The sequence below is a fragment of the Sapajus apella genome, unplaced genomic scaffold, assembly GCF_009761245.1.
Source record: "Sapajus apella isolate SASKATOON/1434 unplaced genomic scaffold, GSC_monkey_1.0 scaffold4, whole genome shotgun sequence".
Classification (NCBI taxonomy): domain Eukaryota; kingdom Metazoa; phylum Chordata; class Mammalia; order Primates; family Cebidae; genus Sapajus; species Sapajus apella.
The window spans coordinates 18,464,078-18,487,463 of NW_022436944.1; the positions used below are offsets into that span (position 1 = coordinate 18,464,078).

Below are 23,386 nucleotides of genomic sequence, written 5' to 3' on the forward strand. Positions count from 1 at the left end.
TCCCTGCTCAGAGCTTTTTTTTTTTTTTTTTTTTTTTTTTTTTTTGGGACGGAGTTTCGCTCTTGTTACCCAGGCTGGAGTGCAATGGCGCGATCTCGGCTCACCGCAACCTCCGCCTCCTGGGTTCAGGCAATTCTCCTGCCTCAGCTTCCTGAGTAGCTGGGATTACAGGCACGCACCACCATGCCCAGCTAATTTTTTGTATTTTTAGTAGAGACGGGGTTTCACCGTGTTGACCAGGATGGTCTCGATCTCTTGACCTCGTGATCCGCCCGCCTCGGCCTCCCAAAGTGCTGGGATTACAGGCTTGAGCCACCGCGCCCGGCCCTGCTCAGAGCTTTTTGGCTAGAATCGTCAGTTCAAGGTTTGGCCTCAGAGTCTTTAAGTTGTGAGAGGACAGACATGGTAAGGATATACTGTGCCCAGGTCTGGAGGGTGTGCTACTGAGAATCAGGGAAGGGAAGAGGCTCAGTAGTTGCTGGGGCTGAGGCAGTGCCTGGAAAGCAGAGCCACGTGAAAGGGCAAATGCCAGCTGAGCATGGCCTTGGGTCACTGGCTGCCTTGCAAACAGGAGCTCTGCAGGCAAGGTGGACTTGCACAACAGCAGCCTGTCAGGTCCAGGGTCTTTCACTTGCTTCTTTGGGATCCTCACCAAGCATGTCATTCAACTGTTTATTGTGCATGGACCTTGGTAGGGAATAGGCATTGTTTTGTTTTCTGATCTATTTCTCCTTGAATGCCCATCCTCAACGGCAGGGAACATGTCTTATTCTTCCCAGAACCTTAGGATACATGAAGGGGGAAAATGAGTGAAAATGGAAACTTTGGTGGAGATAATGAGGCTTTTCTTTATTGCTATTATCTTTAGAAGCTGGGTCACAGACATCTTGATATGCACTTAAATATATTTATTTAACAAACATGTACATAGCACTTACTTTGTGCCAGGCATTGTTCTTACACTGTTCACATTTAATTATGCCAACAGCCCTCACATAAACACTATTTTTATCCCCACTTTGCCCGGAAAACTGATGTACAGAGCTTTTAAGTAACTTGACCAAATCCACACACTAATAAGGACTTAAACCTGGGCAATCTGGGCCCAGAGCCACCCTGGCTCTCCTTTTCCTTCTCACACGTCTTGATATGGTTGGGTCTTGGTTATTTTTCCCTTTCGGAGCTCTCGTCTTTTCTTCCTCCTTCTCCATTCCTGTTGCCTCCACCCTAGTGTGTGTTGCGATCATTTATTTGTAGACTGCAGCGCACTAGCCTCTGACTTCAGTCCCTTGCACACCACAGCAAGGCTAACCTTCCTTCATGATGGCTCTCATCGCCCTTTTCCTGCTACAGAACTCTCCTTGGTGTCCTATCCTGTCAGGGCTGATCTCCTGTCTGGTTTCCAAACCTCTGGAATCTGACAGTGCTGCCCTGCTCATCCATCCTCACTTCCCTTGCCAACCCATGTGCTGACACGGCTCCTGGCAGTTCTCGTACCCCTTTCCTGGAGTGCTCTCACCTCTTCCCTGGCCCTCCATCAGTTCATTCTGCCTTGGATGTCCTTCTAGGCCTCACCTCCTGCCCGACTACACAGCTCTTAGTGTCTGCTCTGCCCCTGAATCCAGTCTACAGGCTGTTGGATTTCATTGCTCCTGGCTTTAAAAAGCCCAATTAGGTTTAAACTCTTTGGGGGTCTGTCATTATACCTAGCACTGAGCTGGGTCCCAAAGGACAGTGTTGAGTACTAGGATTAGTAGGCAGAACACATTAGGACATTGGCCCAATATTGGGCTTGTTACTTGGTTTCCTCACCATTAAATGAAGAACTTAAAAGAGATAATGGCCAAGTTTCCTTTTAATTTGCTTAAATAATTTACTTATGTTTGTGTGTATATATATATATAATTTTATTTTTTTTTGAGATGGAGTCTCACTCTGTCGCTGGAGTGCAGTGGCACGATCTCGGCTCACTGCAATATCTGGCTCCTGGGTCTCAGTTCAAGCAGTCCTCCCACCTCAGCCTCCTGAATAGCTGGGATTACAGGTTCACACTACTATGCCTAGCTTTTTTTTGTATTTTTAGTAGAGCTGGGGTTTCACCATGTTGGTCAAGCTGGTCTTGAACTCCTGACCTCATGATCTGCCCACCTCAGCCTCCCAAAGTGCTGGGATTACAGGCATGAGCCACTGCGCCTGGCCACACTTATATATTTTATTTTTTAGAGACAAGGCCTCACTCTGTCACCCAGAGTGGAGTGCATGGGCACAATCATAGCTCACTGTAACCTCAAACTCTTGGGCTCAAGAGATCCTCCCACCTCAGCCTCCCTAGTAGCTAGGACTACAGATGTGGGTCACCATGCCTGGCTGGTTTATTTTATTTGTGTAGAAATGGGGTCTTCCTATGTTGCCCAGGCTGGTCTTGAACTCCTGGCCTCAAACTGTCTTCCCACCTCTGCCTCCCAAAGTGCTGAAATTACAGGCATGAGATACTGTGCCTGGCCACACTTATTTTTTGACAGCTTCGTTGATATATAATTTTTTTTTTTAGAGACAGGGTCTCTCTATCTTGCCCAGGCTAGACTGCAGTGGTTATTCACAGGTGCAATCCTACTACTGGTCAGCATGGGAGTTTTGACCTGCTCCGTTTCCGACCTGAGCTGATTTAACCCTCCTTAGGCAACCTGGTGTTCCCTCGCTCCTAGGAGGTCACCATATTGATGCCGAACTTAGTGCGGACACCCAATCAGCATAGCGCACTACAGCCCAGAACTCCAGGGCTCAAGCAATCTTCCCACCTCAGCCTCCGAGTAGCTGGGACTACAGGCACGTGCCACTGCGCCTGGCTTCATTGATATATAATTTACATAGCATATAATTCACTCATGTAAAGTGTATAATTCAATAGTTTTTAATATATTCAGGTATGTACAACCATCATCACAGTCACATTTAGAACATTTTCATCACCAAAAAGAGAATCCGCAACTAACTAGATAGCTATTAGCCATCCCCCTCTCCTCTACATTCTCATCTTCACCAGTTTTAAGAAAATTACTAAGCTACTTTATGTCTCTGTAGCTTTGTTTACTCTGGAAATTTTGTGTAAATTGAATCATATGATGTGTGGTCTTTTATGACTGACTTATTGCACTTGGCATACTCAGGGCTCCTCTGTGTTGTAGCATATATCAGAACTTCATTCTTTTTATGGCTTAATAATATTGCATTCTATGGATATAATACCTTTTGTTTATCCATTCATTTGTTGGCAGACTTTTGGGTTGTCTCCATCTTTTGGGAAATTACATCTATTTTTGAGGAGAAAATGATCTTCCTTTAGTGGTTTCTACAGTTGCCAACAGCAGTTTCCTTCTACTGCTTTAAAGGTAGGGATCTGGGCTTAATGGTTTTGTTTGTGCTGTGTGGATGGACAGGTTGGATGCTTGGTCATCAATGTCAGAGAGCAGTCACAGGGAGTACTCGTGAACTTTGTAATCAGACATACTGGTTTGAATCATGGATTTGCCACTTAATGAGCTTACATAACTTCAGGAAGCACGTTTCCTCCTTAGTAAAGTGGGATCCACCTTGCCTGTTTCCTTATAGTCAGAGCTATGCTAGAAACTACGTGGGCCTGGGGCAACTCAAGCAATGCAGAGGGACCTCATGGCTATAAAAATAAATAAGTAAATAAATTTTAAAAAGTAAAAATTATTAAAAGCCGGGCGCGGTGGCTCAAGCCTGTAATCCCAGCACTTTGGGAGGCCGAGGCGGGTGGATCACGAGGTCAAGAGATCGAGACTATCCTGGTCAACACAGTGAAACCCCGTCTCTACTAAAAATACAAAAAATTAGCTGGGCATGGTGGTGCATGCCTGTAATCCCAGCTACTCAGGAGGCTGAGGCAGGAGAATTGCCTGAACCCAGGAGGCGGAGGTTGCGGCGAGCCGAGATTGCGCCATTGCACTCCAGGCTGGGTAAAATGAGTGAAAACCCGTTTTCAAAAAAAAAAAAAAAATAAAAAAAAAAAAAGTAAAAATTATTTTTGGCTGCTTGTAGTGGCCTACGAGGTTGAGAGATTGAAACCATCCTGGCCAACATGGTGAAACCCAGTCTTTACTAAAAATACAAAAAATTAGCCAGTAGTGGTGGCGTGCACCTGCAGTCCCAGCTACTCAGGAGGCTGAGGCAGGAGGATCATTTGAGGTGGAGGTTGCAGTGAGCCAAGATTGCACCACTGCACTCCAGCCTGGCGACAGGGCAAGACAGTCTCAAAATTCAAAAACAAATAAAACGTAAAAATTATATATTTTTAAAGTGCTCTTACGCCTGTAATTCCAGTACTTTGGGAGGCTGAACCCAGGCAGATCACTTGAACCCAGAAGTTTGAGACCAACCTGGGCAACATAATGAGACTCCATCTCTACAAAAAATACAAAAAATTAGCTGTTCGTAATGGTGGGCACCTGTAGTCCTAGCTACTCGGGGGAACAAAGATGGGAGGATCACTTGAGCCCGAGAAGTTGAGGCTGCAGTGAGCCACTGTACTCCAGCCCGGGTGACAGGGTGAGATCCTGTCTCAAAATAAATAAATAAAAAATGCCTAAAGTTCTCAATTTTATTGAGGTGTCATGCCTCATAGCTCTTTCCTACCAAGCATGGAGCCCAGGATCACCACCCTAGTTGTAGTACCCAGGGCGGACCTACTTACTCTTGTTGAGATAATTCATGTCTCCCTTTGTGTATGTTAATGGCCTTTCTTGATCTTGGGTCTGGATTTGTGCTCCAGTCACTACCCCATCAGGTCATTTGAGAAGAATGACTGGAGGGGAGTGAGACGTTTTTCCCTCTCTTGAGACTATACAGCAGGAGTGTATTTTATTCTTTGTGGGATAGGCAAGGAGGATGCATTGCTTTTTTGGGGTAAGCTTTGCCTGAAATTTGTTATGCCAGAGGGCAGATGTTGACTCTGAGCTTGCATATGGTTATTAAACATCTGTTGGGTCTTATATTTGGGGTTTGTATGTGAAGACTAAAATGCCTTTTTTGGTAACTGGATGAATGAGAGATTGAAGTGTTAATTTGATCCAAACTTTCCTTGGAGAGTGGTATTCACAACTGATTTTGCTAATGTCATTAAGAATCAAGGAACCTGACAATTTTGGATTTTAGGCAAGGCCTCTCTCTACACTTAGAGTAACAATTTAAAAAATTGTTTTAAAGGAAGGACGTTTTAGAAATAAACAACTCTTGGCCGGGCGCGGTGGCTCAAGCCTGTAATCCCAGCACTTTGGGAGGCTGAGACGAGTGGATCACGAAGTCAAGAGATCGAGACCATCCTGGTCAACACGGTGAAACCCCGTCTCTACTAAAAATACAAAAAAAATTAGCTGGGCATGGTGGCGCGTGCCTGTAATCCCAGCTACTCAGGAGGCTGAGGCAGGAGAATTGCCTGAACCCAGGAGGCGGAGGTTGCGGTGAGCCGAGATCGCGCCATTGCACTCCAGCCTGGGTAACAAGAGCGAAACTCCGTCCCCCCCCCAAAAAAGAAATAAACAACTCTTATAATAATGGATTTTTTGAGATAATGAAAAGTAAGTCATTTTTCTCATCTAAACTTAGCTTCTGCCTCCATGATATTGGTAGGAGGTTGAGAAATTTGAATGTGGGGATTACGTGAATCTTTATTCCCCTTCCTCTACCCTGACCCAAAGTGAGTAGGGACAGGTCTGGCCTGGCATTCCTCCCCCTAGCTTGACCTATTAACAGCAACTGTGAAAAGGTCAACATTTCCAGGCTGACATACTGACCACATTTTGTGTGGGAGATCTCAACAAAAGAATATTTTTTTCTGGGAGACTGACATCCCCTTTTGTCCATTAAGTCTGTCCTTTCCATCATTAGATTGTGAACCTTGTCAGAATTAAGTAAACCTTAAAAACAAAGAAGGAATGAGTAAAGGAAATTTAGTTTGCTACATCTAAATGCAAATTGTGCAAAAACAGATGGGTGAGGTAAGAATGGACGTCATTCCTGGCGTGACTGCAGGTACCCTTGGTCTACACAATGACCCTGGAAAAGGAGGATTTAATCATCTGAGTTACTAGCCGTTCTCATTACTTCAGGCATTGTGGCTCTGTTTCCTATTGATCCTAGTGCTAACGTGCCCTGATTTATATGCAGACTCTTGTTTGCCTACCCAATAAGTGCAGAAGGGCTTAAACAGGTGACTGGGGCCTCACATGAAGTAACAAGACTATTTCTGCCTGGAAAGTATAGTGAGCTGAGCAGGACTGAGCTGGTCTGCAGGAAACCAAGAAAAAATTCTGATTATCTGTCTCCAAATAGAGGCATATCCTATCTATGAGTTGGCCAGCTAGGAGAGTGGAAACAGTCTAGATTTTTGTCTTTGGCTGCTGATCTGAGAGAAGTTGCTGTTTTTCTTTTATCCTTGGTAGAAAACTTTTTCTTCATCTCTACCTATTTATTGCCAAAGGAAAATGAGACTTTAATTTTATTTGAGTTATTTTGGGACTGCCACTCCTGTAATTATGGTTCACTTAAATCTTAGAATATTACTTATTGCAAAAGTAATTTATAGGAAATTGGAAATTTTTTACAGAAGTAAAAACCCACTGAAGATTTTACTATTCTAATATCCTTTAAGTTAGCCTGGTGTGGTGGCTCACACCTGTAATCCCAGCACTTTAAGAAGCTGAGGCAGGAGGATTGCTTGAATCCAGGAGTTTGGGACCAGCCTGGGCAACATAGTGAGAACCCATCTCTACAAAAAATAAAAATAGTTAGCTGGGCACAGGGTGTGTGCCTGTAGTCCCAGCTACTGGGAGGCTGAGGTGGGAGGATCGCTTGAGTCATGGAAGTTGAGGCTGCAGTAAACCGTGATTGCTCCACTGTGTTCCAGCCTGGGTGACAGAGCATGACCCTGTCTCAATAATAATAATATCCTGGGCTGGGTGTGGTGGTTCATGCCTATAATCCCAACACTTTGGGAGGCTGAGGTGGGTGGATCACAAGGTCAGGAGATTGAGACCATCCTAACACGGTGAAATCCCGTCTTTCCTAAAAGTACAAAAAATTAGCTGGACGTGGTGGCATAGGCCTATAATCCCAGCTACTCAGGAGGCTGAGGCAGGAGAATCACTTGAACCCAGAAGGTGGAGGTTGCAGTGAGCCGAGATCATGTCACTGCACTCCAGCCTGGGTGACAGAGCAAGACTCTGTCTCAAAATAATAATAATAATATCCTTCAAGTTTTTTCCTATGTGTTTGCATATACAGTTTTCATATTGATATATACTTTCATGATCAGATACTCCATAGTAGATGGGTTGGCTGATTTGAAAGGATTTTTTGTTTTGTTTTATTTGTTTAATATATGTCATCACCAGTTTAAAACTTAGAGGGGTTTTTAATACTCCTTTAGTGCCAGCTGCGTCTGAAACAAAAGATATTTATCAAAGATTGTTGTGATAGAGAATGTCTTCATGGCTTTGTTTTGGTCTTCACTTGGATGACAAGTTACTGGTATTTGGAGAACATGAGAGAGACTATTTTTCCTCAGATTTCGAAATGGCAAAGCATAGGAGTAAGGTTGGAGAAACCACAGGGTCCAGAGGGAAAGTCTTTTACAGGCCACGCTCAAATCCTGGTTGGGGTTAGCTTGGCTTAGCAAGATCCCCAGCCTAGGAAATACTGACCTAGTTCTTAGGTGATCTCTGAGGCAATTCTCTGTAAGGGTATATAAGTATCCTAAATGAATAGGTGGAAAATACAAATGTAAGTACTTTTGTGACCCTGAGGGACTCTTCTGTAAGATCAAAGACAAATATTTTAGTTTGGTTGAGAAAGGAGTGAAACTTTTAAAATAAACAGCAGTATTTATTTTAATAGGGAGTCTGAGGTCTTTCCAGTAGGAGTTGGGAAATAACTTTTTTTCCTCTTAAACCCATGCTGCACAATTAAGGAAAAATGCTTTTTCTCTTAACCTTTCCTTCAAATACTTGGCAGAGATTACTGACAGAAGAATGAGCTGGGTGCAGTGGCTCATGCCTGGTAAACTCATCACTGTGGGAGGCCAAGGTGGGAAGATTGCTTGAGACCAGGAGTTCAAGACTAGTCTGGGCAATGTAGGGAGACCCATCTCTAAAAAAATTTTTTTAAAAGCCAAGCAGGGTAGTATGTGCCTGTAGTCCCAGCTACTCAGGAGGCTGAGGTGGGAGGAGCACATGAGCCCAGGAGGTCGAGGCTATAGGGACCTGTAATCATACCACTGTACTCCAGCCTGGGCAACAGAGGGAGACCCTGTCTCAAAAATAAAAGAAAAGAAGAAGAATGACCTGTGAGACTTGTATCATTGGATTAGACTCTTTCTTGGTACTAAAGTCTGAAATAGCTAAACTTGATCTAGATAACCATTTTCTCAAACCTCCAAAAGCTCACCTAGTCTATCCTGTGGACAAGGACATATGTGCTCCGTGATATGGAAGAAGATACTGCTAGGGCAAGAATTAGCCTGTCCTACAAAGCAATAAACAATACCAAGAACCAAAATCTGACTTCAGTGGCAGCTGTTTCCCAGAGCAGTATTTGTTTGTTTGAGTTTCCCTGTTGCAAAGCATGCAGCTCACAAAGTGCCCCAAACTGGCTTAATACATTTTTAATGTCCTTAGAATTTTTAAGAAAATGTCAACTTTCTTTAAAAATAAAAGGACCCTCACAGGTTACAACTACAAGGAGAAGGGAAGGAGACCCACCCTAGAGAGCTCTGTAAATCTTATCAGTGGGTGAACCCTGCTGTGATTTCATGGGACAACATGGATCCCTCTGTTTGGTTTGATACAAATTTTGACCAGCTTGATTTGGGGACCTCCTGTAGCCACAGCACACACTCTTCAGCTATCACCACCTATTCCTTTCTTCCTGGCTTCTCTGGCATTTCCAAGGGGTGCAGGAAAGGGCTGATTTAAGGCAGCTGGCATACCTTCCTTTCTCTCAAGCTTCCTCAATCCTAGGAGAATATACCATAGTTTCTTTCCATCAAAAAATTTTCTGTTCCTCTGTTCATTACATTTCATTGCTCAGCATAAATTCAGGGTTGACTACCCCGCATGACACCCACATGGCTGAAAATGGGGTGGATGTTTCCCAAAGGAAATTGGGATTGTGGTCGGGAGAGAAGGGGAATAAAACATGGATTTACCTTAAGAATATGTTTACCCTAAGAAGGGCTGTTGGATAAAATACAGATATTCAGTTAAATTTGAATTTCAAATAAATAGTAGGTAACTTTTTAGTTTTAAGTATATCCCAGATATGGCATGGGACATATTTCTACTAAACAAATTATGTATTATTTACCTGGTATTCGTATTTAACTGGGCATCTTGCATTTTTCTTTCCTAAATCTGATGACCCTAGGTCCCTAAGGTACCTCCCATGTCTCATTTCATGATTTTTTTTGTTAGCTTGTAGCTTACCTTGCATAAGATTTCTTTGCTTTGGAGAGGAGCTGGGGAGTGGCACAGTGGGCAGGATATTACACTAGTGTGAATTAAGAGAGGGCGGGGCATAAATAAAGTATTGGCCAAGCAGCTGCTTGGTGGCCTCAGGACAAAGTAGGTTGTCAATTACCTGTTAACTGTGTGCCAAGGTTGGGCAACACCTTGTTTTTGATGCTATTCTTAGATGCACCCTTATGCTGTATGTATTTCATCACCCTGTGTTTCTACACATTCAGTATGGGCGGTTTTCCAATTGATGCTCTTTTGTAGTCCTCATGAGAAAATACCTCTGGTATCTTCTCTTGGAGTTTGGTAAAAGAGGAATAGAACTTTACCTTTAATTAAAAACGCTTATCCTGCTTTGAGATTTTCAATGCTAATTACTTAAACAAAAAACCTTTTTCTGTCACCTGGCTGGAGCACAGTGGTGCGATCTTGGCTGACTGCAACCTCTGCCTCCCGGGTTCAAGCAATTCCCCTGCCTCAGCCTCCCAAGTAGCTGGGATGACTATGAGCATGCACCACCACACCCAGCTAATTTTTTGTATTTTAGTAGAGACAGGGTTTCACCATGTTGGCCAGGATGGTCTTGATCTCCTGACCTCTTGATCCGCCCGCCTCCACCTCCCAAAGTGCTGGGATTACAGGTGTGAGCTACCATGCTGAGCCTTAAATAAATAAAAATTATTTTTCTATACTCAATATCACATCAGTTCTGCTCAATTATTTTTTTACATACTATAGAGTATGTATATGCTTGCATACAAACATTGTCTTTAAATTCTAGCTCAGACAAGATATTATTAACTTGGTTTTGTATATTGACTGTTTTTAGCTGGATTTGAAGGGAGGAAAAAGCCATAGGAAATGTGATCCTGAGGCACCAAGGATGCTTATTGGACATGGTCTGCTGTTGCATGTTGCATTACTTTCTGCTGGGTGTTTGGTACTCCTTCCCAAGACTCTGTTATTAGTTTGTAGGCTTCGGTCTTGAATCTAGAGGACTGACAGGGTGGGATTAACTTATTTACAATTGTTTCCTACTGAAATCACATGCATAGTTTTCCCAATTTAAGACTTGGTCCCTTGTACCTTGATTTGATTCAGAAAGCCATCTACGATGTTTTTGTTTCCTGGCTCCTGCAGGAAAACCCTGTCATAAGTTACAATTACCTTGCAGTCATTACTATGTGGTTGTAGCACATTCATTGCTAAGAATGGTTTATGAGTGTCACCTTAATCCATGAGCTCAACTGGGTGTCAGACATTTAGGAAGGGAGGGACTTGGTAGGCACTTAAATAGTAAACTCAGGGTGCTGCATGGAGGTGTATTAATGATTAAGGAGGTGACATTTGGTTTGAGTCAGGACTTTTAGTGCTGTGCATAGAACAACTTGTTTCCTTATGAGAATATAATTGTTTGCATGTGGTCCTGATTTCTGCTTTATTAAAACAAAAACAAAAACTGAGTCACTATAGTTCTGTCACAGAAGGCAGAGATGAAAAAAAGCAGAGTTGTCTATTTCACTAACAACCAACTTTTCCTGAAAAGGGACTTTCTATAACAATTAAGAATGGGCTGGGCATGGTGGCTCACACCTGTAACCCCAGCATTTTGGGAGGCCAAGGCGGGCGGAACACTTGAGGTCAGGAGCTCGAGACCAGCCTGGCCAATATGGTGAAACCCTATCTCTACTAAAAATAAAAATAAAAAAACAATTAATTAGCTGGACATGGTGGCACATGCCTGTAATCCCAGCTACTTGGGAGGCTGAGGCAGGAGAATGGCTTGAACCCAGGAGGCGGAGATTGCGGTGAGCCAAGATCATGCCACGGCACTCCAGCCTGGGTGACAGAGTGAGACTCCATCTTAAAAAAAAAAAAAAAAAAAAGATTAAGAATGATTATGATTTATTTGATTTATTTTTCCAAGTGTAGTAAGAAATAGAACATAACAGTTCATTACCCTTAGCATACACACTGTTATTTTAGAAGGATGCAGCAAACTGGATCTTATATACTCCAAAGTTTGGCTCCCATCTCCAAGGTAATACCTACCAGCCTGGAGAGCTTGAAGAACAGAGTCTGGGCCGTTTGGCCATGAATGCAATATAGAATATAGATTCCTGTCTCTGGCTTGTGTGATGGAGGGTGGACTAGTCAGGACTGTTCCAGCTGAAAGTGACAGAGGTCTAACTCACACTAGCTGGTCCAAGTACCAAGTGAGGCCAGGGTCGGCTCCAGATCCAGGGACTTCATTAGTATCATTTAGGCTCCACATCTCTCTGCCTCTTGGCCACATTCCCTTCTTCACTGACAGGAATATGGCCTTGGACAGGTTGGGCATCCACATCCCAAACGAGCAACCTCCAAAGGGACAAGAGGACTTCCTTCTACCTGTCCTCACCCGCCCACTTTAGTGTATGTCAGTATCTGTTCAGTTGCCCTCCTGTGAGCTCAGCAGAGAAGGGTACTGGATTATTCATCATTCAGGAATCACAGAGTTAGAATGGAGAAATATTAGTTCCTCAATGGAAGTGGTCATGGTAGTAGTGGGGAGGAATGTGGCCGGAAGAAGGGAAGTGATTCTGGGCAGATGATAACCACATACTTTCTGTCTCTCTCTCTCTCATTTTTTTTTTTTTTTTTTTTTTTTTTTTTGAGATGGAGTCACTCTGTCCCCCAGGCTGGAGTGCAGTGGCATGATCTTGGCTCACTGCAACTTCCGCCTCCTGGGTTCAAGCAGTTATCCTCCCTCAGCATCCTGAGCAGCTGGGACTATAGGTGCATGTTACCATGCCCAGCTAATTTTTCTTTCTTTCTTTATTTTTTTTTTACTTTTAGTAGAGACGAGTTTCACTATGTTGGCCAGGCTGGTCTTGAACTCCTGACCTTGTGATCCACTCGCCTCATCCTCCCAAAGTGCTGGGATTACAGGAGTGAGCCATTGCGCCCAGCTAATAAACATTCTTAAAGATTTTTAAGATGCATCCTGAGTCCTTTATTAGTACTCATTCTTAGCAATGGAATTACTGAATCCAAGGCTATTATTGCCATAAATTTTGATGGGGATAGTAAGGAAAAAATAATGGTAAACTCAGACTCACTTTAGTGGGTTACTGAATCAAGCACATTAGTTCTTTTTTTTTTTTAGACAAGTTCTCACTCTGTCACTCAGGCTGAAGTGCAGTGGCATGATCTGAGCTTACTCCAGCCTCTCTTGGGCTCAAGTGATCCTTCTCCCTCATCCTTCCAAGTAGCTGGAACTACAGGTGCGCACCACCGTGCCTGGCTAATTTTCTGTATTTTGGTGGAGATGGGTTTCACCCATGTTGCCCAGACTGGTCTCGAACTCCTGAGGTCAAGCGATCTGCCCACTTCAGCCTCTCAAAGCGCTGGGATTACAGGTGTGAGCCACTGTGCTCAGACACTTTTTCTTTCTTTCTTTCTCTCTTTCTTTCTTTCTTCTTTCTTTTTCTTTCTTTCTTTCTCTCTCTCTCTCTTTCTTTCTTTCTTTCTTTCTTTCTTTCTTTCTTTCTTTCTTTCTTTCTTTTTCTTTCTTTCTCTCTCTCTCTCTTTCTTTCTTTCTTTCTTTCTTTCTTTCTCCTTTCTTCTCTCTGGGAAAATATAGTTTGGTTGTAAATACAGATTATTATTATTATTATATGTTATTTGTATTATATTACTGGTATAAATTTAATGTCTCTAATAATTTACTCTGATACTTGGTCACTCATATTTTCATGGTTTTTGAAAACTAAGTCTATCATTCAAATAATAACAACTTGATAGAAAAGGTAATTCCACCTGAGAGAATATAACATCCCAAATTTGCTTTAATCAACCTGACTATACCTGAAGTGTCATCATTGTCAGAGAAACATCTCATAAGACTGTGCTAAAACAAGCCTCTTGCTGTTTTTGAGTTGTTCAAATTTATAGTCATAAAAAAAAGTTATTACCCGTCATGTCATAAGATTGTGGGGGCATGCAGTGAGCAGTAGCAGATAGGCTGTGCAGGAAGAGAGTGTGGGATATGGATTCATAGTCTCTACCAAAATATTTTTCAGATAAAGGTGAGTGGGTGAAGGTTGAAAGAATAAAGATAAATAAAGTTCAATGATTGCTTAAGGCATTTTGACTCTTTGGGTCCCAGAGCAGACATCCCTATGGTGACAAAGAAAAACGACATAACTAATTTTGAAATTGTGCCAACAACATGTTGAAACAGCAATAGAGAAATTCAAAGTTTAATGTTAGGTCACTGGTTCATCTTCCATGTAAAACTTTGAGAACACCTGTAATGCGTTACATCAAACATTAAAACATATGTAGTTCTTTAAAAACTGATCTGTAATATAACTGGGCATAGACCATATCAGTGTGATTCCTGTCTTCTAAGTGAATGTTTTATTTGGACTTCTTCGTCTCTTTAGGTTTTGCTCTTCCTGTATTTTTCTTTCTATCATCTTTAGCAAAAGATTGGTAGTGAAAGGAGTTGCACCTGGTTACCTTGATTAACACATCAAGAGATCTGGAAAATCTGGTTGCTGGTCTCCAAATAGTCCTGACCATGGGAATATACAACAGGCTACTGTGTGCAGTGGTCTCTTGCTCCAGGGCCTTATTTATTACAGCACTTGCTACTAGCATTAGTCACTTCTGTTTGGGCACTGTGGTTTTCTGCTTCCTTCCAATAACATTATTTGATTAAAAAAAAAATTTACAGAAATATAGTTTCACAAAGACTTCTGTGATTAGAATTACTGTCTGGAATTTTTAAAAGCAGACAGCAAAGAAGCAAATTTAAGAAGCTTGAAAAGTTTAAAAGCAAGAACTGTTTCTTTATAAGGGAAGCCTTCAAACTGTTGGGTTCATATTTTTTGCCTTGTAAAATGCCATATTTAGTATACTTCAAAACAGTTTAAGCAAAGCACAAGCTAAGGTAGAAAAAGCTTGTTATTCTGTGACATTTTCAGGACCATAAAGTAAGAATGGCAGCAAATTTGTTTTCAGGAATCTGTGGTTCATTCAGCAAAATTAATTCCAATGCAAAATTGTTCCTATCAAGGGTGACATGGATTCTTTTATGATGCTCCAGATTTCTGGTAGTTTGTTTGCATTCTCTCCACTCATTCTGAGAAAAGAGAATAGTCATAAAACATTACAGTTGAAAGTTTGAGATTCTTGTGTAAAGGCTGATGTGTGTGGTCTCCTAGCTCTGCATCCTAGAAGGTGTGGTTTATTCCTCCATGTGGGGCAGATAGAATTGTAACTTTTTCCAATGGAAATGTTAGTTTTGAGACAGATGGGATTTGAGCTGGAACTTGAGGACCTAGATAGATAAATGGAATCTAGATAAAATGATCTAGGCATTTGTGTTGGCTCCTATAAAAACATTGTCTGTCAAGTTAAGTAGACAAGATATTCTATCTTGTTTTAAAGAAGTCTTTTACAAAGAAGGGGTGTGTGTGTGTGTGTGTGTGTGTGTGTGTGTGTGTGTGTGTGTGTGTGTGGTGGAGGAAGGGTGCAGAAGAACAGGTAGGTTTACATGAGATACAGCCCCCCGGAGGATCTTCCTTAAGGCACTTGGAACTAAGTTTGAAGGCAGTGACCACAAATTCTTTCATCAAGACTTGTCAATCCAGCTGGGCTCTGCGGTCACACCTACTCTTATCTCAGAAGGTGAATTCTGTGATTGCCTGCATTTAATGGCTGACCAAACAGGTTCCAAAAGATCTTGTTACATCTTTAGGTCTCATATCACTAAGGTTGGGGTGTCCATTCATGACCTCTGTTCATGCTCTATATGCCATGATTCCCTTTGTGGGGTCTTTATCTAAAAAATAAACTGAGTTGTCTGAAACCTTCTTTGGAGGAGATAGTCTGGTATAGTAGTTAAGAATACAGATTCTGGGCTGGGCATGGTGGCTCACGCCTGCAATCCAAGCACTTTGGAGGCCAAGGCAGGCGGATCACCTGAGGCTGGGAGTTCAAGACCAGCCTGACCAACATGGTGAAACCCCATCTAAAAAAAAAAAAAAAAAAAAAAAAAAGAATACGGATTCTGAAGTCAGAATGTTTGGGTTTTGCATCATCTGTAAACTAAGATGACACAAAAATATCTACCCAACAAAGCTGTTTCCAGAATTTAAGAAAGTATCTTTATAAGAGTGCTGTATGATAGAGTCCAGGACCAAAATATATCAAAGCATGTACATGTTAAATGGAGCTAAGTCCCAAATTGGTTGACTAAAGGAAGGTGTAATGATGGAATCCTGTGCGCTTCCAACAGACCACCGATTTGGAAAACAAAATTTAGAAATCAATCTGTGAGATCCTGAAAGAACCAGACCATTGACATAGTATGATCTCCAGGTTCAGCCTGTGTGAGGATTAACCAGCAACCAAAGTAGGCAGTATTACTGGGGCCACCACATTTTTGGGTAATAAGGGTAAACTACGTCCCTTGGCAGTCAGTTCAAGCCTAAGTCTAAAGTAGTAGATTTGAACAAAATTACCTTTGTTGTGCTCTAATAAAAATAAACAGGGTCTGGTTGCAGTGGCTTACGCCTGTAATCTCAGTACTTTGGGAGGCCAAGGTGGGCAGATCACGAGATCAGGACATCGAGACCATCTTGGCTAAAACGGTAAAACACCGTATCTACTAAAAATACAAAAAATTTCCAGGCGTGGTGGCACGTACCTGTAGTCCCAGCTACTCAGGAGGCTGAGGCAGGAGAATCGCTTGAACCCAGGAGGTGGAGGTTGCAGTGAGCCGAGATTGCACCACTGCACTCCAGCCTGGGCGACAGAGCTAGACTCTGTATCAACAAACAAACAAACAAACAAACAAGCAAAAAAACAGAGCATGGAGATTGAAGAAATCATCAGCCAGCACTATATACCTGATTTTTTTTTTTAATGGCAGGGTCTTAACTCTGTCACTCAGGCTGGAGTATAGTGGTGTGATCATAGCTCACTGTAACCTGGAACTCCTAGGTTCAAGTGTTACTCCCGTCTCAGTCTCCTGAGTAGCTGGGACTACAGGAGCATACCACTAAGCCTGGCTAATTTTTAAATTCTTTTGGTAGAGATAGGATTTCACTGTGTTGTCCAGGCTGGTCTTGAACTCCTAGCTTCAAGCAGTCCTCTCGCCTTGGCTTCCCAAAGTGTTGAGATTACAGGTGTGAGCCACTGCATCTGGCCTGATTTCTTTTTTAATAATACTGCTGACAAACGCTGCTTCATAGGAACTCCTGTCAGTATGGGAGAAGCAGTGCTATTTTTCTTCTTCAAGAAGCTTCAGGGGGCTTCTCATAGGCCTGCCTTCAGGAGCGTCCCTACTCTATGACTTTCTGCCTGTTTCTCATCAGCTAAATGGTATAACCTCCAAGAGGTGTGACTGATGGTGAATTTCATCTCTTTCTGAAAGGTGCCATGAAAACATGCAAGGCTATTTCTCTCTGCCATTGTTTCTGTCTGTCTCTCAGCAGGATGAGGTCATGACAGAATGGCACATTTATCTCGGATTTCCTTGTTTGGCAAGCAGCCTGGATATCTCTGGGTTGAATGTCTCCGGGTATCTCACAGACGTCAATGGGCTGAAGGAGATGTTGGCTCCTGCACTGATTCTTTCAGGAGCCCAGGTGGTAGTGGGGAGGGCAAAGGAGAAGAGAGAACAGGTTTATACTTGTCATGTGACTCCCCTCTTAATTGGAGCTTCCTTTACCTTTCCAGGCTCCTACAGTGTGGAGAGGCAGCCTAGTATAATGCAAAGCACAGAGACTTTATGTCTAAATAGAGCTGGGTTTAAATCTCAACTCTGTCCATTTTAAGGTTTTTCTCCTATATACTCCTCAAATCCCCTGTACTTCACTGATGTTTTTCACATCTGACATTGCATTCTCTCTCTCTTTTTCTGCATTTGTGTAAGGTTCAGATATGTGGGGACCACATCTTTTCATAGCTATTATATTGTTAAAGAGCACTTTCTGGAGCTTGACATATGGAGCTTCAAACACCAGCTATGTGACATTGGGTAAGCTATCTAGCCTCTTGCCTGCCTTGGATGGTGTTGTAAGGATTAGAGATAGATACATGTTGGATCTCTGGCACCAAGACCAGCACGGATGGATGCTCAAGAGACGTTGCTCTCCCTACCTCGAGCTTGGTACCAGCGCCTCAGTGTCTGCTGACCCCACCAGTATGCCCGGATGTATCTGTTGGCTGCAAGACATTGTAGCCCCAGGCTTGTGGCCAGCTTGTTCAGGCAGCCTGTTGGCTCGAGGAGTCCTTGTACCATTCATTCTTCAGTCCTTCGAACGTCTTATTCTCAGACGTTCTTCTGAGAGGACATGCCTGCAAAGAGTATAGGCTTTATCTTTGGAATATCTTGTTTCAGTCTATCCCTAGGAAATTGACAGTAGCCTTTAAAAAGTAACTCTTAAAAGTTTTTTCAAAAGTCATTATAGTTCTTTGTTAATTAAGGGGGAAAAAAAATCTATAGTCTATCATTTGCATATCCACTGTTTGCTTTGATATACATCCTTCCAGGTTTTTCTGTGTGCATGCACTATAGTAACAGTTGTTTTTTTTTAGCCAGTGGTGGAATATTCTGCATTTTATTTTTGTATCTATGGAAGGGATTTTCAGAGTCCATGAATAATATTGGTGTAATTTACGGAATTTTATTTTATTTTATTTTATTTTGAGATGGAGTTTTGCTCTGTCACCCAGGCTGGAGTACAGTGGCTGGCACAATCCCTGCTCACTATTAACCTCCACCTCCCAGGTTCATGTGATTCTCCTGCCTCAGCTTCCTGAGTAGCTGGGACTACAGGCATGCACCACCATGCCCAGCTAATTTTTATATTTTTAGTGGAGACAGGGTTTCACCATGTTGGCCAGGCTGGTCTCGAACTCGTACCTCAGGTGATCCTCCCACCTTGGCCTCCCAAAGTCTGGGATTACAGGTGTGAGCCACCATGCCTGGCCTGATTTACGGAATTTTAAAAGGTTCCAAATCCTTTGTTAGAATGAGGCCAGTTAGAAATAATGAAAAGTGGCAAATCCATGGACAATCATAAGCCTCTAGTGGTTGTGAACTTGAAGAAGCACAGTAAAGTTACATTGTGTATGCATTGGCTCACCCACATCCTACGACATGAGTTTAGAGAAAGAGGGGGACAGAAGGAGAGAGAAGACAGATTGCACACTGCTGCAATCTAATTGCCCTGGAGTGAGAGTGAGAATGAGATGAAAGTTCATTTTTCTTTCTGCTCATCTTGGTCCCCAGGAGATCCTCAAATTGTGACCACCTTGTCATGGCACAATGTGGCTCCTAAATGGAAACCAGCTATCTTCTCATGTATCTGTTCCAAAGTGGGAGGGAAAACTGGGTGTGCTGGTTTTATTGAGAGATAGCATGTCTAAAAATGGCAGGGCATGGCCGGGCACGGTGGCTCACGCCTGTAATCCCAGCACTTTGGGAGGCCGAGGTGCGTGGATCACGATGTCAAGAGATCGAGACCATCCTGGTCAACATGGTGAAACCCCGTCTCTACTAAAAATACAAAAAATTAGCTGGGCATGGTGGCGCGTGCCTGTAATCCCAGCTACTCAGGAGGCTGAGGCAGGAGAATTGCCTGAACCCAGGAGGCGGAGGTTGTGGTGAGCCGAGATCGCGCCATTGCACTCCAGCCTGGGTAACAAGAGTGAAACTCCTTCTCAAAAAAAAAAAAATAAATAAATAAAATAAAAAAATAAAAAATAAAAATGGCACAGCAAACTTAATATGCAGTTAGGAGATTTTCAGGGGCATTGTTTCAACATGAGTTTTGCTTTTCTTGGTGACTTTAAAACCTAACTCCCTTATTTAGACAGTCTGGCTTATGCTTATAAAGTAACATTTCCTCCCTCCCTCCTTCTTACTTTTCCTTCCACATTGAGCTTCTAGTTTGTGCTGGCACTGTGGGATGTAGTAATACATAAGTACGTGGCCTTTGTCCTAAATAACTTAGGTTCAGCTTTAGAAAGAAATCTGAAAATGGCTTTTCATAATACTGGCAGAATGAAGGAAATTTATTAAAAGAGAGGACAGCCATTTTATTAGGAAAGTGCAGAGGAAGAAACACATAGTTCTAGCCAAGGGATTTCATTACATGGGATTACAGAGAAGGGTGTTCCCTGAGCTGAATTTTTAAAGATAGGGTCAAATTCTGATAGGCAGAAAGAAAGGGTGGGAAGCGGACATTCTCAAGGGGAAAAAAGATCTTATGGAAACTTTAAAGCCTGAGACATTTGAGGGGTTAGAGTTTGAGAAGTGAGTCTGAGATGAGACAGGAAAAGCCCACAGGCAGTAAAAAATGCCGGTGGCTGAGTGCAGTGTAGCTTCCACTGAACTCTGTGGATGTTTATGCTTATTTGAACCCTGTTGGAATATTCCTGATTTGTTTTATGAAGGGATGTCTCTCACTGAGGATATTGACTCAGGGACGTTTCCTTTTTCAGTCAGGATGGCCTCCATCAGACCAATATTGTTCTCAGGCCTTTTTGTTTTGTTTTGTTATCTTGGATAAACAGAGAGAGGCTGATTCATTTTTCTAGAAAAACAGGATGCACTAAAATACTGCAAGTGACAATGAAACAGACATGCTCACGTACAATAATATTTATAAAGGAACCAAACAATATGTGTAGCAGACACCTCTATGGTGTGGCTGTTCCCCCTCCTCCATCTCACTTGCCTTGAGTCCTTGGCCAAGTGGCTTGTTTCTTTGGATCTGTTTCCTCAGATATCAAATGGGACCAATAATACCAACTGATCAGGCATGTCTAAAGGAATTGATGAGCATTAAGTGCTGGAAATAGCACTGGACACGTAGTAAGTAGCCATTCCAATAAAGCTTAATTATTTGTGCACTGGGTACAAAAGATTTATTTATAATTGGAGCAATATATATTCACAGTGATTTATTTATTTATTTATTTATTTATTTTTATTTTTATTTTTTTAAAGATGGGGTTTCACCATGTTGGTCAGGCTGGTCTTGAACTCCTGACCTCAGGTGATCCACCCACCTTGGCCTCCAAAGTACTTGGATTACAGGTGTGAGCCACCACACCCAGCCTATTCACAATGATTCAATAAAAATCATTGTATTATGGAACTATTCAAATATCCATGAGAGAACAGTATGATAATTTCCCACATACCTACCATCCATCCACTTCAGCAGCCATCCACATTCTGCCATTCTTATTTGTTGATCCCCTCCCTCTTTTAGAAATGTTTTAAATTTGTAATGGTTAACACTACCTAAATTATTTTAAAGCAAATTCTAGAAATCATATACTTTTTTGTATAGAGAGTTTATAAGAATCTGATAAATCAGTGGCCAAAGAAAAAAATCCTTATAAAAAATGATAGAAAGCAGTGTTTTGAATGCAATTTTCAGAGCTGAATTATAGGTATTGCTGCATTAAATTAGGACATGTCTACAAAAAGAGTGGATTTTGAAAGCTCACAGTATTGTTTATTTCATTTAGGGAGTATGCCACATGCTGGTCTGCACATAAATTAGCACTTAGGTGCATATGCAAAGCATTTTTTTCTAATGGGAGATTTAAAACATACCTCAATACTAGTAAAGTAGTATAATGTACCCTGCTGTAACCGTCACCTAAGCTATCGTTCTTTTATTTTTGGAGATGGAGTTTCACTCTTGTCGTCCAGGCTGGAGTGCAATGGTGTAATCTTAGCTCATTGCAACCTCCACCTTCCAGGTTCAAGCGATTCTCTGGCCTCAGCCTCCCGAGTAGCTGGGACTACAGGTGCATGCCACCATGCCCAGCTAATTTTTGTATTATCAATAGAGACGGGGTTTCACCTTGTCATGTTGGCCAGGTTGGTCTCGAACTTCTGACCTCAAGTGATCCACCCACCTTGGCTTCCCAAAGTGCTAGGATTACAGGTCTGAGCCACCATGCCTGGCCTAAGCTATCGTTCTGATGCCTCTTTTTGAAAGATGTTCATGTTGTTTATGACCGGGCTCAATGGCTCACACCTGTACAAAAGATTTATTCATAACTGGAGCAATATATATTCACAATGATATTTTTAAAAACTTTGTATTATGGAAATATTCATATTGGCTATAGCCTTGGCCTCCCAAAGTGCTGGAATTATAAGCATGAACCACCATGCCTAGCCGAAAAGAAATGCTTATTCATCAATGCTATTGCCTTTGAAAAGTGCAATCATGTATTGCTTGACATAGATGTGTTCTGAGAAGCACATCATTAGATGTTTTCATCATTGTGTGAACATCACAGAATATATAGTCTACTACACATCTAGGCTATATGCATAGCCTATTGCTCCTAAGCTATAAAACTGTATAATACGTTACTGTACTGAGTACTACAGGGAGTTATAACACAGTGGTAAGTATTTGTGTATCTAAACATAGAGGAAGGTAATGTGTTGTGCCATGACATTTCCATGGCTAAGATGTCGCCAGGCAATGGGAGTTATTTAGCTCCATTATGATCTTAGGGACTCACTGTGGAAGGTACCATTTGTTGTTGACCCAAAAGTCATGCTGTGTGTGACTGTGTGTCAGTAATTGCTCTCAGAAGAACTGATTTTCCCAGATGAAATATAGGTAAGATCTGATGTTTGAAAGCAGTTCAAGCAAGACCCCTCAAAAGACATTTAAGCAAGAACACATTTGGAAGCCAGTACTGAAATATTAGTCCTAGGTAAGGAAGTTATGTATTTTCTCTTCTTTCTTTTTTCCATTCATCTTTCTCTCTCTCTCTCTCATTTTTGTTTATCTGCATTTTACATTTTTTTTTTCACCATGAGTGTGGATTTTCATTCACCATGAGCATGGATTATTTGATTGTTAAAAAAGTAACAAAAGGCCAGCTGGGTGCAGTGTCTCACACCTGTAATCCCAGCACTTTTTTTTTCTGCATCTCCTCGCTGCCCCTCACTCAATCCCAGCATTTTGAAAGGTCGAGGCAGACAGATCCCTTGAGACCAGGAGTTCAAGACCAGCCTGGGCAACATTTCTACAAAAAATTTAAAAAATCGCTGGGTATGGTGGTATGTGCCTGTAGTTTCAACTACTTGAAAGGCTGAGGTGAGAGGATCACTTGAACTCAGGGAGGCTCGAGGGTACAGTGAGTCGCGATTGTGCCACTGTACTCCAGCCTGGGCAACAGAGTGAGACTCTGTCTCAAAAAAAAAAAAAAAAAGTAACCAAAGAATGTAAGTTAGTAAATCAAAGAAAACATGCAGGGAGTGGAGATTGGCTGTCTTGAGATGAGTATGTCAGGGGGAGACAGATAATGATTCTGAACTACCAAGCTGTTATCCTTCATCTTGTTGCTTGTCTTCAGCTCTCTCCTTTGTCCCTGGCTCTTGCCTCTGCATTCTCATTACTGATGGTGGGGAGTGGTGCTCATCTTCATGACATCCTATCATTAGGCTAAGAGAGAGGATAATTGTCCATAGTCCCTAGGCCAGTCCCCTAAGCTATGTTAGGCTTTCATACATGATTCTGTCTGGTCCTATGCCTTCACATTTCCTGATCTGCCTTCTGAGACTGCCTAGGTTTTAAGAGGTCAGTGTTGGGAATGTGTAGGAAATGGTGGAGCCTGGGAGACAATACACTAACAGCTTGTAGTCCCTCCTCTTATGATTCGGAAAGCATAAAAATGCCTCTCTGTTCAGCCTACCCACCTGCGCTTTGGAAGAAGAGCTATTGGATATTTCAGAATGATTTTCAGACTAGCATTGGAACTGTTGTCTGTTCTAAAGTTAACAATGATGGAAATAATTTTGTTGTAGA

General features: G+C 42.2%; 1 protein-coding gene and 1 long non-coding RNA gene across 2 annotated transcripts in view; both read left to right on the forward strand.

Annotated features, from left to right (window-relative positions):
- Nucleotides 1-23,386, forward strand: part of WWTR1 (WW domain containing transcription regulator 1) — a 155,294-nt gene that overhangs the window by 26,680 nt on the left and 105,228 nt on the right. The window lies entirely within an intron of this gene.
- LOC116540154 lies at nucleotides 332-15,830 on the forward strand. The gene is made up of 2 exons (XR_004264325.1): nucleotides 332-1,889; nucleotides 14,988-15,830. It is a non-coding gene; the product is annotated as an uncharacterized LOC116540154 (long non-coding RNA).